This window comes from Peromyscus maniculatus, chromosome 23 (genome assembly GCF_049852395.1).
Source record: "Peromyscus maniculatus bairdii isolate BWxNUB_F1_BW_parent chromosome 23, HU_Pman_BW_mat_3.1, whole genome shotgun sequence".
NCBI classification, from domain to species: Eukaryota; Metazoa; Chordata; class Mammalia; order Rodentia; family Cricetidae; genus Peromyscus; species Peromyscus maniculatus.
The window spans coordinates 27,264,658-27,277,803 of record NC_134874.1 but is presented as its reverse complement, the minus strand read 5'-3'; positions in this window follow the sequence as shown (position 1 = coordinate 27,277,803).

Genomic DNA, 13,146 nt, shown 5'->3' with positions numbered 1-13,146 from the left:
GTGTGCGTGCGTGCGTGCGCACGCGCGAGTGTTTCCAGGAGCCCAGGATGATCTCAAACACACTCTGTAGCCAAGGATGGCCTTGAAGTCCTGATCCTTCTTCTACCTCTCCAGCGTGGGGAGGGCTGAGTACCACCCTCCTCAGTTATCACAGATAGCTAAACTAACACTAATGATGATGCAGCAATGAACCGCAACAGTGATTAAGGTTTGACTTAACAGGAAGCAAAATATGAGTCAGGAGACGGGGAGTCGAGACTGTGGCAATAGGAAGGGGATCCGAGCTGCCATTATCCAGATTCAGAGGTAGGAAGGAGGAAACAAGTCCTGGGGACTTCCCATCTTGGTGCTAGCTCGCCCACTCTGTTCCCAGGCCACTTCTAGACGCCCTTCGTTTGTTTTCTTTCAAGACAGGGTTTCTCTGTGTAATCCTGGCTGTCCTGGAATTCACTCTGTAGACCAGGCTGGCCTTGAACTCAGAGATCTGCCTGCCTCTGCCTCCCACAAGTGCTGGGATTAAAGGATGAGAGAGAGAGAGAGAGAGAGAGAGAGAGAGAGAGAGAGAGAGAGAGAGAGAGAGAGAGAGAGTAAGGTGGGAGCTTTCTGAGTTTGGGTCTGGCTTGACTAGAATAGTGATACTTAGTCTCAAACAATAACATACATGGTCGGAGAGTGGTGGCCCATGACTTTAATCCCAGGATTTGGGAGTTGGAAGGGAGAAGTTCACATCTCTATGAAGATACAATGTGACTTTTTTTTTTTTTTTTTAGTTTTTTTTTTTTAATTTTTTTTTCGAGACAGAGTTTTTCTGTGTAGTTTTGGTGCCTGTCCTGGAACTCGCTGTAGACCAGGCTGGCCTCAAACTCACAGAGATCCACCTGCCTTTACCTCCCGAGTGCTGGGATTAAAGGCGTGAGCCACTGCCACCCAGCCTACACCCACCACTACAGCCTATAAGTGGCATTTTATCTTTATTTTCTGTGTATGTGCACAGGAGCATGCGCTAAGACTAGAGATTAACCACAGAGTACTGGCTCATGAGTTTTTACCTTGGTTTCTGAGACAAGGTCTCTTAACTGGCTTAGAGCTTGCTAATTTGACTAGACTGGCTGGCCACTGAGTCCCAGGGATCCACCTGTGTCCACCTCTCCATCAAAAGAACTGCAGGCACATGCCACCACACTTGGGTACATGCCACCACATGCTTTTTACATGGATGCTGAGGCTTAATATTAGGCCTTCTTCCTTTCCAGAAAGTACTTCAACTGAGTTGTCTCCCTAGCACATTTGGAGACAAAATCCTTCTATATATCTCTGGCTGGCTGGCCTTAAATTTGTGGCAATCCTCCTGGCTCTGCCTCCAGGGTGCTGGGGTTACAGACATGCCTGTGGAGGTAAAAAGACAACTTGCAGGAGTCAGCTCTAGCCTTCTGCTGTGGGTGTCAGGAATGGCTTGGGAGCAAGCCCCTTTACCCGATGAGCCATCCTGGAAGCCTACCAATCCCATTAGACATGATTTTATTATTTATGTGAATGGCATAGATCTCTGTGCACCACATGTGTGCTTGTGCCTTTAGAGACCAAAAGAGGATGTAGGATCCCTTGGAACCAGAGTTACAGACAGTGTGAGTCCACCATGGGGGTGCTGGGAATTGAACCCAGATCTTCTGGAAGAGCAGCCAGTGTTTATTCATAACGGCTGAGCCATCTCTCCATTTTAAATCCCCCCCACCATCCCGCCAACTCCATTTTTAAGAGAATCTTAAAGTTCAGAGAGCACACAGCCCTAACAGGGAGAACAGAACCCAGGCCAGTTCACCTCAGTGTGATGGGTCCATAGTTCTCTCTACAATATCAGAAGCCCTTAAGTAAGTTCACAGGACCCCATGGACCCCTGCTCTGTATGGATCTATGTCCCTCATCTGGCAGGGAGTACTTAGTTTTTATAAAAAGTGTGTATGGGAGGATGGGGACACCTATTATATCTGATTCGGTAACCATAGTATAGGCAGCTCAATATATATATATTAAACAGATTTTTGAGATTTTACTTATATTTCTTTATGTGTTTGCCTGAATGCATATCTGTGTACCATGGGTGTGCAGTGTCCTCAGAAGTCAGAAGAGGGTGTTGGATTTCCAGGGGCCAGAGTTACAGTGTGAGCCACCAGGTGGGTGCTGGGAATTGAACCTGTGTCCTCTGGAAGAGCAGCCAGTGCCCTTAACCACTGAGCCACCTCTCCAGCCCGACAGTTCATATTTGTATCATGATGGCTTTAAGTTTACTTCCTGGGAAGTTGAAAATCAAACCCACTTCCACTCCTCCTTATTGAGTCCTAGGCTGAGCTTGAATTTACTGTGTAGCCAAAGATGGCTTTGAACTCCTAATCCTCTTGCCTCACACTCCCAAGTGCTGGGATTACTGGTGTGGGCCACTATGCCTGGCTTCCAAAACAACTTAAGAACTTCCTTTTTTTTTTTTTTTGAGACAGTGTCTCACAGGGTAGCTCTTATTGGCCTGTAAATCACTCTGTAGACCAGGCTGGCCTCTAACTCACAGAGATCCACCTGCCTCTGCTTGTCAAGCTTCAGGATTCAATGTGCATACCTCAATACCTGGACTCTTGAGATTTTTTAAAATTGTTATTTAAAAGAAATTCTCAGGGGGGTGTGGTGGCACACACCTTTAGTCCCAGCACTCAGGAGGCAGAAGCAGGTGGATTTCTGTGAGTTCAAGGCCAGCCTGGTTTACAAAGCGAGTTCTAGGACAGCCAGGACTGTTACATAGAAAAACTTGAGGGTTGGGGATTTAGCTCAGTGGTAGAGCACTTGCCTGGCAAGTGCAAGGCCCTGGGTTCGATCCTCAGCTCAAAAACAAACAAACAAACAACAACAAAAAAAAAAACCAAACTTGAAAAACCAGTAATAAATAAATGAAAATGTCTTTGTTTGTGGGTGTGTGTATGAAAAGGGACACCACAGCATGTATGTGGCAGGTCAAAAGACAACTTGAAGGAGTCAGTTGGGGGGCCAGGGGCCAAACTCAGGTCATCAGGCTGCAGAGCAGGTGCCTCTATCTGCTAAATCATCTCACTGTCTCCCAAACCACTTCTGAAGGGAGGAGGCCTCAGCATGAACTGTCACAATTGCCGGGTGGAATAAGCTATCTGCTCTAGCTAACGTATGATGCAGGCAAATAAACAGTGAGCAATAATAAAAACAAAAGTAGCTGCCAGGGGTGGGGGAGATGGGGTGGGGGGGTCTGAGGCTATCATTACTGAGCTCCAGCTGTCACGCTTCACATAGCTGACCAGGGGCGGCACACTTGTCCCAGCCTGCGGTGGTTCCTGAGTTGACCTCCCCTTGACCTCTACGGCTTGTCTCTGGATCCTCAGGGAAGTCATGGAATAACTACCTGGCCTGGGAAGGAGTGGAGGACACAGTGGGGCTTGGAATTCGCTCTCCTGTGGATGCCAGGGGTGCACAGTACCTCAGGACCCTATGAAGCCCCCTGATGGTCGTGGTCTCTCCAGACCCGGCTCTTGGAGCCAAATCTTGGACCGCTGGTGGGTCTTCACTGCCACCTAGCGGCCAGCCCCATGCGGCTTCTCCCGGCTTGATGGAGAAACAGTCCAGCCCGGCCAGGGCCCTCCTGGCCTGCATCCAAGGCTCTACAGGTGATCTTGGAACTGCCCAACCCTGCCCTCCAGGGAAGCAGCAGAAAGCAGAGAAGCGGAGGCCGGGGGCGCAAGGGACCCCTTGCAGGCCAAATCGAGCAATGTGTGTGTTATTTCTACGAGCCCCAGGAAACTTCCTGAGCTAAGCTAAGAGGGTCAGGACCTACTGAAGGTTTGGAAAGCAGGCGAGAAACAAGTCCATTCAGATATTACGGACGGGGCTGAAGTTCCGTTCTTGTCCTCTCCCCCCCCCCCGCCCCACCCCCTTCTCACTTCTTCCTTTCCTCCCTCCCTCTGTTGCCTCAAACTTGCCAAAGCAAATAAACTGAGGGTGGCTTTGAACTTCTGATCTTCTTGCTTCTGCCTCCGGAACTGCTGAGATTATATACATGTACCACCATGTTTGGCTCGTGTGTGTGTGTGTGTGTGTGTGTGTGTGTGTGTGTGTGTGTGTGTCACATAAAAGAATGCAAAACATCTTTGCATCATTAAACAAATATTCCACAGCATTGACGAATGTCACACATCTTTAACTAATATTCCACAACACAGGTGGAGGCCAAAGGGCCATGTATGGGTGCCAGGTCTCTCTCTATATATATATTTACAGGATAGCCTGTATCCAGTGAGACCCTGTCTCAAAAAACAAACACAAACCAAACTCAACACAGCACTATAAACTCTTCCTTAAGGAACGTGAGCAGGGCTGGAGGGCTGGCCCAGCAGTTAAGAGCACATTCAGGTCTTCCAGAAGACCCAGGTGCAGTTTCCTGCGCCCACATTAACCAACTCACAACAACTGAACTTCAGTACCAGGAAATCTGGTTCTTCTGCACTCACTCAAGAGCATTTGCACACTCACATTCTCACACACACACACACACACACACACACACACACACACACACGGAGACAGAGAGACAGAGACAGACACAGAGAGAGATACACACACACTTAATTCTAAAACCTAAATCTCCTTTTAAAAAGAGTTGAGTACCTTGTAGATTATTATTATTATTATTATTATTATTATTATTATTAGGTTTTTTGAGACAGGGTTTCTTTGTGTAGTTTAGGTGCCTGTCCTGGATCTCACTCTGTAGACCAGGCTGGCCTCAAACTCACAGATCCACCTGCCTCTGCTTCCTGAGTGCTGGGATTAAAGGCAAGTGCCACCACCACCCGGCCCCTCATAGATTATTAAAGCACAGGTCTGAGTATACTTTTGAGCATATTTGCATAACTAATTAAATCATGAGGGTTCTGACCCAATGAATGGATCACGCAAGAGAATTAAAAGCATTTATTCCAACCAAAAGATGTGCAGAATAATGCACAGGAATTATGTCCACCCTAGTCCATTATTTTTATTGCCCTGACAGAACACTAGAGACGAGGGGGTTGATGGCTAAGAAGGTTTATTTTTGCTCAGGGTTCGGGAGTTAGCGATCATCAGGGAGCGGTGCCAGCGCACACTTAACTTCTGATGAGGGCCCGGGGTGGGCAAGAGTTGGCACCTCTGGGGCAGTGGTTCCTTCATCCCCACAGCCCGGTGCTGACAAGGTTCCTATTTCCCAGGGACCGTCAACTGTCTAATTGTTGCAAGAGCACTGTGCCCTAGATAGTCATGTTCTGAAAAGTCACCCGCTGCTAACCTAGGTCATTGTCCTTTATGCTTTCCAGAGAAACTGCCATCGGGCAGAGCAGCCTCCTCCCACAATGTCTAGGCAGCCTGTAGCCTGATCTAACTTCCTCTGTCCCCTGCAAGAGTTTCCACAGTCATGGCTGTGTGTGTGTGTGTGTGTGTGTGTGTGTGTGTGTGTGTGTGTGTCTCACTGTGCTGCCCTCGCTGGTCTGGAACTCTCTATGTAGATCAGGCTGGCCTTGAACTCACAGAGATCTATCTGCCTCTGTCTCCAGGGTGCTGGGATTAAAGGTGTGTGTCACCATGCTCTGCAGATGATGGCTATAGGTAACTATTCACTGATTCCAGAATCATGTGGTGGGAGCTGGGCTTCTGGGTGTGCCATGGGGGATTGTTTTGATTTTGTTAACTCTCGTGGGAAGACCCACCTTTCATTTAAAAATGACTTTTTGTATTATTTGTTTGTGTGGAGGCTGAGTGGGGGAGCAGATGTGCCATGGTGCACACGTGTGGAGATCAGAGGAAAACCTGTGGGAGTCAGCTCTCTCCTTCCACGGTGTGGGTCCCGGGGATGGAACTCGGGCCATCAGGCTTGGCATCAAGTGCCTTTACCCCCCAGTTATCCTGGTGGCTCAGGAAAACTATCTTCACCGTGGATGGCACTGTTCCCTGGCTGGGGTCCTGGACTGTATAAGTAGAGAAAGGGAGCTGAGCGCCAGCATCCGTCTCTCTCTGCTTCCTGACTCTGAGTGGGCTGTGACCAGCCGACCCAGGCTCCCCGCCCATCAGACGCTCTGTGCCTTCGACAGTGAGCTAAAACAAAGCCTGTCTCCTTTAAGTGGCTTTTGACCAAATCGGAGTATTTTTATCACAGGAACACAAATATGTACACACACACACACACACACACACACACACACACACACACACACACACACACACAGCCATGGTAGACTTTTGTAGCCAGAGTTACAGGCTAGGCTCCTCCACTTATTCCAGTATGTCAATTACAGAGAATAATGAATAACGGCGAAAATCAGAGCAGGGTTTACTATTCACTTATTTGTGTGTTTGTATGTACCACATGTGAGTATGCCAATGTGTGTACATTCATGTGGAAGCCTGAGGGCAATCATGTGTTATTCCTCCATCACCATCCACCTTAAAAAAATTTATTTATGTATCTATGTGCACATGAGTGCAATGCCTTCAGAGACCACAAGAGGGCATCAGATCTTCTGGAGCTGGAGTTAGGAGTGTGAGCCACCTGATGTGGGCATTGGGAACTGAACTCTGGTCCTCTGGAAGAGCATCAAGTGCTCTTAACAACTGAGCTGTTTCTCCAGCCCCACCATCCCCCCCCTTTTTTTTTTTTACATTTTTATTTATTTATTGTGGTGTGTGTATGTGTGTGTACATACTACTGTACTGTGCGGGTGTGGAGGCCAGAGGACAACTTTCAGGAATAACGTCTCTCTTTCCACCAGATGGGTCCAAGGGATGGAACGTCTATTGTTAGGCTTGGTGGCAAGCTCCCTCACTGAGCTGTTGCTGGCCCACTTTTAAAAAAAGCAACATGCAAACTTAATTTAACAAAGTTAACAGGTAAAGTCAAAGGGTGCTTATACTAGAAAACACCCGGGGCTGAAAAGATGATTCACCATCTTCCAGAGGACCCAGTTTTGATTCCCACGTGGTGACTCATCTGTAACACCAGTGCCAGGGGGTCTGATCCCTCCTCTGGCTTCCTTGGGCATCAGGTACCATGTGGTAAATAGACATACATGTAAACAAAACACACACACACACACACACACACACACACACACACACACACACACACACACACGCTGGGCAGCAGTGGTGCACGCCTTTAATCCCAGCACTTGGGAGGCAGAACCAGGCAGATCTCTGTGAGTTCGAGGCCAGCCTGGGCTACAGAGTGAGTTCCAGGAAAAGGTGCAAAGCAACACAGAGAAACCCTTTCTCAAAACAAAAACAAACAAAAAAGAAAAAAGAAAGAAACAGAGCCAATGGAATGAACAGGGATGTAAAGGGGCGTGATTAGAGCGGCTTATGGGCAATGGTCCAGGTAGTCCAACAACGACTGTCCCACTTGGTCAAAGGCCAAGGATCCAGCAGTTGTTCAGTCCGGGACGTTGGATGTCCCAGCCGTTCCAATCCGGTGTGGGAGAACTGGATTCTGGAAGAAGGTGATCCTGATGAACGCCTCAGCACCAGGTTAGGTGAACGTGCCAGCAAGAGTCGGGGCCAGCAGGCAAAAAGCAAAGCTTCCTTCTTTCCTGACCTTCTCTGTGGGCTGCCACCAGAGGGTGTGGCCCAGATTTAGGGAGGATCTTCCCGGTTCACATCGATTCCTAAGTTTTTAAATTGTGCATGGTTCTGAGATGTGTGTAATCTTTTGCTATTTCTTTCTTCCTGCCTAGGCTATCAAAAATCCCTCCAGCCAGTGCACTGGCTAGGGTTCTGTCAGCGTGATGCGAGCTTAGGGTCGCTGGGGAGAGGGAGTCACAACTGAGAAAATGCCTCATAGGATTGGCCCGTAGGTAAGTCTGTGGGGCATTTTATTTTATTTTATTTTTTCTTTCTTTTTTTAAATGTGGAATCTGTTTTATCTAATTGCACGATTATTGTGCCTGGATGTGTATATGTGTACCACATGCTTGCCTGGTGTCTAAGGTGGTCAGAAAAAGGAATCAAATCCCCTGGAACTGGAGTTACAGGCAGTTGTGAGTTTCCATGTGAGTTCTGGGAATTGAATCCAGGTCCCCTGGAAGAACCGTGACAGGTGCCCTTAACCACTGAGCCATCTTTCCAGCCATTGTAGGGCATTTTTTAAATTGTTGATTGATGTGGGAGGGCCCAGCCCACTGTGGATGGTGCCATCCCTAGGCAGGTGGTCCTGGGATGTATAAGAAAGCAACATGAGAAAGCCATGAGGAACAAGCCAGTAAGCAGCACTCCTTCAGGGCCTCTGAAGATTCCGGCCTCTGGCTTCCTACCCTGCTTGAGTTCCTGCTCTGACTTTCCTCAGTGATGGATCATGACCTGAGAGTTGTAAGGTTAAATAAGCCCTTCCTTCCCGATGTTGCTTTTAGTTATGGTGTTTATCACAGCAATAGAAAGCCTAAGATAGCCAGTGTATCCACGGTGTATACACTACCCGCCCTTTAATATTTAGCTGTCTTGGTTATCAGCGTGAGTTACAGCATCTGTACTAGTAACCTCTCTCATCAATGTGCAAAATACCACAGAGAAGCAAGAGAGGGAGGATTTGTTCTTCCTCACAGTGTCAGAGGTGTCAGAGCATGGTTACTTGGCCTCATGGGAACATGTGGCAGAAGGGAGCTATTTACACCATGGTTGATCAGGAAGGGGAAAGAGGAATTCTGGAGCTCAGTTGGCTTTCTCCTCTTTTCTTTTTTCTTTTTTTTTTTTTAGATTTAAATTTTTTCATGGACACATTTTACACTTAAATGAAAAAAATTTTTGAGATAAGATCTCTTTATGTAGCCCTGTCTAGCTTGGCACTATGTAACACCAGACTGAAATCACAGAGCTCCACCTGCCTCTCTCTCTGCCTTCCGAGTGCTAAGGTTTAAAGGCAGGTGCCATCATGCCTGAACTACTTAAAAAAAAATGATTATATTCAGTGTGTGTGTGTGTGTGTGTGTGTGCGCGCGCGCGCACACACACACACACACACGCAATGCACACACATGATGCACATGTGGAGGTCAGAGAACAACTTTCTGGGGGCAGCTTTCCCCTTCCACCATGTGGGGGGCCCGGGGATCGAACTCAGTTCATCACGCTTGCCAGCAAGTGCCTTGACCCTCTGAGCCACCATGCTGTCTCACCAGCATTTTTTTTTCAATTCTGTCCCTTCTTCCAGCTGGTGGGATGATGCCATGGACGTTCGAGGCGGGTCTCCCCACTTCAGTCAGCCCTCTGTGGAGTCTCTCAGACACAGGGCGCCTCACCTGTCTCTTAGGTGATTCTACATCGTCCAGTTGATGATGAAGAATCACCCTCAGGATTCTGCCATGCTGTGTTCAAGTAACAACCCTCAAGGAACTTAACGTCCCCAAAGTTCTGATGGCGGCAGCTGTATTACAGCGCATTGTTACGGCTTCTCTGTTTTTGCTAAGAATGTTATTGATCTCTTTCTGTGCTGGTGAGAACAGTAACCAGGCTAGTCAGTCTGACAACCAAGATAAGATTTAAAGACTGGGTAGTTGGGGCTGCGCTCTGTGGTTAAGAGCACGAGCTGCTCTCTCAGAGGAGCCAGGTTTAATTCCCAGTTCTCATCTGGTGGCTCACAACCACCTGGAACTCTGCTTCCAGGCCATCTGATGCCTGATGCCTAATTTTGGTCTCCACAGGCACCGTATGCAAGTGATGTGCATACACACACAGAGGCAAAACATACATGGAAAATGTAAATATACATTTAAAAAGAACATTTCTAGTTTTGATAAAAGGGATTCTTAGGATGGAGATGTAGCTCATTGGTTGAGTGTTTGTCCCCCAGGGTTGCATAAACTCGGTGTGGTGGCATATACCAGGAATCCCAGCACTCAGGTGGTGAGGGTGGGAGGGTCAGAAGTCCAAGGCCATCCTTGGCTACTTGGTGAGTTCAAGGCTAGCCTAGGTTACAAGAGACTCTGCCTCAAAAAAACAAAAACAAAAACAAAAAAACAAAAAAGAAACCCAAAAAATAAACAAAAACAAGCAGACTCAAGATAATTAAATTTAAAATCATTTTCTTGAGCTGGTCAAGGTAGTCCACAACTTTAATCCCAGCACTTGAGAGTCAGAGACAGGAGGATCTATGTGAGTGTGAGGCCAGCCTGGTCTACAGAGCATTTCAGGACTATATAGAGAGACCCCATCACAAAAAAAAGTTTTTTTTTTTTTTTTTAAAATCATGTTCTTTGCTGGCAAGAGGCTCCTGTTTCTCTGTGATTGATGACAGTGGATAATCATGGGCTTGGAGAATCATATTCTGACCTGGTGCAGAATCGAGTGTAGGTCAATGCACTTCATGATTTCCAGAGAAATAGACCTCAGATTTTCTTCCAACCGCAACTTCCACATACCTCACTTCCGCTGCCTCTTCCCATGACGGGGATTTAGTAGACTGAAAGAATGGATTCCTCATGTGGATCTCCAGATGCCTGATGGGTAACCAAAGCGTGGGGTGGAACATTCGTATCCCTGTCTCCATGCTTATGCCTTTTCTTTAACAACTTTAAGCTTTACACCAAATTTCAACTCGACTTTGCACAGATATATGCCAAGTGTTTAAGCAGCATTCACCTAAAGCTAGTCATTCACTGGGACCAGGGCTGGGGGGTCAGTGTGTAGAACACTCACCTGGCATACATAAGGCCCTGGGTTCAATCCCCAGCACCCCATAAACCAGATGTGGTGGAGCATGCTTGTGATCCCACACTTGAGAGCTGAGGGTAGGAGTTCAAGGTCATCCTTGGCTACCTAGGGAGTTGGGGACCAGTCTAGGTGGGCTACAAGAGACTGTTTCAGCTCCTCGTTCCCCTAAAACACAAAAACCCTGGTGAGATAAGGCTGATTAACCAAAAGTTTGTCTAATCTCTTTCCTTCCCTTTTCAGGCTGAAGGAACCAAGACGAGAGGAAGTGAGATACTTGTTTGATTTACCGAGATGTCATAGTCAAGACTGTCTGTTAGTCACTAGCTTTTGCAATGTTCTGTTCAGGACCACCAGTGTGGTATCTGGAAGGCTCCCACCATTGCCCCCAAACAAATGTGGACCCAGGCATTGCTCCAAATCACCCTATTTTATTCTGGTAACATCTCCCTCCCTCTCTCTGGTCATCTCTCCTCTCCAACCAGTTGGTTGTTCATGTCCTGGGAAACTGAAGTGCCACAGACGCCATCTTCCTCACACTGTCAAGGCTAGACTTGAGAAAGTGATCAGTCAGGGCGGGGAAATGGTGGGAGTGAAGAGCTTGCCTGGCATCAGGAGGACCGGAGTTTGATCCTCCCAGAACTGACACTGAAAAGCTGGGTATGAGCCGGGCATAATGGCGCACGCCTTTAATCCCAGCACTAAGGAGGCAGAGGCAGGCGGATCTCTGTGAGTTCAAGGCCAGCCTGGTCTACATAGTGAGTTCCAGTACAGCCAGAGCTACACAGTGAGAGCCTGTCTTATTTATTTATTATTTATCTATTATCAGCTTGATACAGTATAAATTCTTATCCTAATAGTGAAATGTTTCACTGAGGCTTGCCCAGTGATTGAGTAAAACCAAAACTTATTCTAAGCCACAGTCATCCTAGGGTCCCCCCTGCTATGTAGCCTCCCTGGTTCTGTGGGTTGCAGTCTCATTGTTCTTTGCTTTATATCTAGCATCCACTTATGAGTGAGTACATACCATGTTTGTCCTTCTGAGTCTGGGTTACCTCACTCAGGATGACATTTTCTAGTTCCATCCATTTGCCTGCAAATTTCATGCTGTCATTGTTTTTCTCTGCTGAGTAGTACTCCATTTTGTATATGTACCACATTTTCTTAACCCATTCTTCAGTTGATGGGCATCTAGGTTGTTTCCAGGTTCTGGCTATTACAAATAGTGATGCTATGAACATAGTTGAGCATATGAGAACCTGTCTTGAAAAAAAAAAAACACCACCACCACCACCACCACCACCACCACCACCACCACCACCAGAAAAGCTGGGTATGGTGGCATGCCCTTGAACTTCCAGAGTTGGGAGGCAAAGACAGGGAAATCCCTGAGGCTGACCATTGCCAGCCAACTTAGACTAATTGCTGCTGAGTTCCAGGCTAGTAAGGGACCTTGTCTCCAATAAATAAAATAAAATAAAATAAAATAAAATAAAATAAAATAGAATAGAATAGAATAGAATAGAATAGAATAGAATAAAAAATAAAATAAAATAAAATAATAAAATAAAATAAAAAGGAAAGAAAGAAAAGATGAATGGTACCTAAGATATCTGTGTTTTTCCCTGGCAACTACATGCTCACATACCCGTGTGTGCACACACACCTGAACAGATGCACACACGTGCACGGTCAGGCAGGCCTTGTGCTGATCACGACTGCTAGGGCTGGGAAGATGATGACGTGGTTGTTATGCAAGAGCCGATGTTTGGATCACCTGAACCTGTGCAGCCCATGGCTGTGACCTTGACCTCCTGTGTGAAGATGGGAGGCAGACGTGGAAGAATCCGTGGCAGCTGCCAGGCCAGCTAGTATACACACCAGCAAGCCACAAGAGATCCTGCCTCAGACAAGGTAGAAGGTGAGGCCTGATGCCCCAGGTTACCCTTTGACCTCCACATGTGTGCTTGTACTTACATGACACACACACCACAGGTAATGTGACAGTATGACTCTGCTTGCTTCTTGCCCCATTTTCTCCCTTTTCCATAAAACCCCCCAAAGTTACCTGTATTCACCACCATTCAACCCACAGGTCCTTTGAGGTGAATGGGCAGACCTGGCCCGTTGGGACATCTAGAGCCAGGCCTTCAGCCCCTCACTGGGTGATTCTATACAAGTGCCATGAAACGGAGTTACATCCCCAGTCCCATTTCTTAACATTTATGGTTTGTTTTTTTTAAATCAGCGGAAGCTGGGCATGGTAGTCTACACCTTTAATCCCAGCACTTGGGAGGCAGAGGCAGGTGGAGCTCTGTGAGTTCGAGGCCAGCCTGATCTACAGAGAGAGTTCCAGGACAGCCAGGGCTGTTACACAGAGAAACTCTGTCTCAAAAAACCAAATAAAAAAAT